A 3,757-nucleotide genomic window follows, 5' to 3' on the forward strand; every position below is an offset into this window, starting at 1 on the left:
GAGGATTTTTTATCGAACCCATTTGTCCAATAAGCTCTAGCTTCATACTTTGGCTTCATATTTATAGTTGGGATCAAGCTGGTCTGGTCAGAGGCTAGGAATAAACTAGTTGTAAGTTGACAAAAAGAATCGAATTCTTTCCAAACTAGATTCCTCTTCGTCGGATATCTGGAGGAGTTTTTATCGAACCCATTTGTCCAATAAGCTCTAGCTTCATACTTTGGCTTCATATTTATAGTTGGGATCAAGCTGGTCTGGTCAGAGGCTAGGAATAAACTAGTTGTAAGTTGACAAAAAGAATCGAATCCTTTCCAAACTAGATTCCTCTAGTTTCCTCTTCGTCGGACATCTGGAGGATTTTTTATCGAACCCATTTGTCCAATAAGCTCTAGCTTCATACTTTGGCTTCATATTTATAGTTGGGATCAAGCTGGTCTGGTCAGAGGCTAGGAATAAACTAGTTGTAAGTTGACAAAAAGAATCGAATTCTTTCCAAACTAGATTCCTCTTCGTCGGATATCTGGAGGAGTTTTTATCGAACCCATTTGTCCAATAAGCTCTAGCTTCATACTTTGGCTTCATATTTACAGTTGGGATCAAGCTGGTCTGGTCAGAGGCTAGGAATAAACTAGTTGTAAGTTGACAAAAAGAATCGAATTCTTTCCAAACTAGTTTCCTCTTCGTCGGATATCTGGAGGAGTTTTTATCGAACCCATTTGTCCAATAAGCTCTAGCTTCATACTTTGGCTTCATATTTACAGTTGGGATCAAGCTGGTCTGGTCAGAGGCTAGGAATAAACTAGTTGTAAGTTGACAAAAAGAATCGAATTCTTTCCAAACTAGATTCCTCTTCGTCGGATATCTGGAGGAGTTTTTATCGAACCCATTTGTCCAATAAGCTCTAGCTTCATACTTTGGCTTCATATTTATAGTTGGGATCAAGCTGGTCTGGTCAGAGGCTAGGAATAAACTAGTTGTAAGTTGACAAAAAGAATCGAATCCTTTCCAAACTAGATTCCTCTAGTTTCCTCTTCGTCGGACATCTGGAGGATTTTTTATCGAACCCATTTGTCCAATAAGCTCTAGCTTCATACTTTGGCTTCATATTTATAGTTGGGATCAAGCTGGTCTGGTCAGAGGTTAGGAATAAACTAGTTGTAAGTTGACAAAAAGAATCGAATTCTTTCCAAACTAGATTCCTCTTCGTCGGATATCTGGAGGAGTTTTTATCGAACCCATTTGTCCAATAAGCTCTAGCTTCATACTTTGGCTTCATATTTACAGTTGGGATCAAGCTGGTCTGGTCAGAGGCTAGGAATAAACTAGTTGTAAGTTGACAAAAAGAATCGAATTCTTTCCAAACTAGTTTCCTCTTCGTCGGATATCTGGAGGAGTTTTTATCGAACCCATTTGTCCAATAAGCTCTAGCTTCATACTTTGGCTTCATATTTACAGTTGGGATCAAGCTGGTCTGGTCAGAGGCTAGGAATAAACTAGTTGTAAGTTGACAAAAAGAATCGAATTCTTTCCAAACTAGATTCCTCTTCGTCGGATATCTGGAGGAGTTTTTATCGAACCCATTTGTCCAATAAGCTCTAGCTTCATACTTTGGCTTCATATTTACAGTTGGGATCAAGCTGGTCTGGTCAGAGGCTAGGAATAAACTAGTTGTAAGTTGACAAAAAGAATCGAATTCTTTCCAAACTAGTTTCCTCTTCGTCGGATATCTGGAGGAGTTTTTATCGAACCCATTTGTCCAATAAGCTCTAGCTTCATACTTTGGCTTCATATTTACAGTTGGGATCAAGCTGGTCTGGTCAGAGGCTAGGAATAAACTAGTTGTAAGTTGACAAAAAGAATCGAATTCTTTCCAAACTAGATTCCTCTTCGTCGGATATCTGGAGGAGTTTTTATCGAACCCATTTGTCCAATAAGCTCTAGCTTCATACTTTGGCTTCATATTTATAGTTGGGATCAAGCTGGTCTGGTCAGAGGCTAGCAATAAACTCAGAATGGTTTTCGTTCCAGTCTGGTAAGTTGACAAAGAGAAATGCAACATCAGGTTTATGCGACTTTGTTCATCAGATACTAAAAAAGACCAAAGGTCGATCCGACTAAGGAATCGAGTGACTGGGCTTGATTCGTTGGATCAATGACTGTTAGATAGTTCCCAAAGCGCAAGTCAGGTTCCAAGAAACTCAACAGTTTATTATGCACTTATTGGGTCGCTTCTTCCCTTTTGAGGTACGTGTTGCGCGACTCGATTAGAGCAAATCCTCAAACTACAAGAGAGACGACAATAACAGAACTTACTTTTTTAGAAAGTTCAAAATATTATTTCTGTCTCCTTTATTTGCCTTCAGTTTGCCTAATCCGTAAACAGGCAAGTTTTTTAGCTTCGATCTTTATCTACCTACTCCAAGTTCAGAATTAGTTAAAGGCTCAATACTATACAATACAAAAAAACGCACAATCATTTGCCAATTGGAATCAAATCGATATAATCCTTTCACGTATTTCGTAATAATTTGAGTAATTCTGAACTTTATACATTCTGGTTTGATATTCATATTGATTTTTAGTACAAATAGAACATCAATAAACACAGCGTCCACGTCACTGCCTGTAACTAATAGGAAACACGTTATTTCCACTTTTATTTTCCATTTTCTACTTTGTATCCGGTTATTCCTTTTATTAACCGTTTGTGAGATATGAAAAAGTGTAGTTTGGCGGAAATGTGCCAGATTAGTGGCAGGCTCTCATCACCTGATAGGAGGTAGGTGAATTTCCGACGTTTTCTAATTTTCCGACTGTTTCGTCCGTAAAGGTGGGATATAAGGCGTGCCGGAACGTCCCTTCCACTAAATGTTTTCCAATAAGGTTAGCAGATACAAAACGAAAGGGGTAACATCTCATTCTATAATGTATCTCCGGATAATTTGAACGACTAATGTAAAAGATAAAAAATTCTCCATTCCAGTTTTTGTTTTTATTAATTTTAGCCCAAATTTAGATCAAATACTAATTTCTACCATATTTTAAGCTTCAAGCATCAAGTTTGCTTTGAAAATTTGCCAAAAGTAAAGCAAAAAATTATTTAGAATCAATAAAATTGAGTTAAAAACCTCAGATCAAATGTTCTGGCTCCACTAACCCCCTCCTTTATGGGCTTTAGGGTTTTAGGATCTTTTCCTTAGTTTCGAGGACCAATTTCTTGGCTGGCGATTTCTTGCCCGAACTCGTCTAGTAACTTCGTCCCAAAAATGCTCGGTAGGATTAAAGTCGGCACTACACGCCGGCCAAAATCTTTGCTGCAATTTCGACAACCACTAAATGCTGCCGTACAAAACCTGCAGTATGTGGGCATTATCCCACATTAGTATGAAGTTTTCGCAGATTAAACTCTATCGTAGGAAACGACGTGATCCCGTAAAATTTCTTCTATGTATCGGTTTCCGATGTTGTTGACCGTTTTCTTTAACCATTATGTCAACTGGTTGAATTAGGTCATTTGAAACGACACATTTGCGTCCTTGGACCCCTTCATCATCCCCCCAACATCTTTAAACTTTCGACACCATTCACGCACGCACGACTCATTCTCCGATGGTGTTAAGCTTGTTGTAGAAGACGAATCACACTCTGCAAGAGCATCAATAATGGCGGATATGTTTACGTGGTTGTAGCACAACGCCGACTGACGTCTGAATGTCAAAAACGGCTGCAACGTATTTATTGAAATGAATTAAATGCA

The 3,757-nt window shown here is 38.6% G+C and overlaps 1 protein-coding gene across 3 annotated transcripts in view; it reads left to right on the forward strand.

Moving 5' to 3' along the window:
* LOC130443427 (zinc transporter ZIP11) overlaps positions 1-3,757 on the forward strand; it is a 53,770-nt gene that overhangs the window by 9,182 nt on the left and 40,831 nt on the right. The window lies entirely within an intron of this gene.

Source organism: Diorhabda sublineata, chromosome 4 (assembly GCF_026230105.1).
Source record: "Diorhabda sublineata isolate icDioSubl1.1 chromosome 4, icDioSubl1.1, whole genome shotgun sequence".
NCBI lineage: Eukaryota > Metazoa > Arthropoda > Insecta > Coleoptera > Chrysomelidae > Diorhabda > Diorhabda sublineata.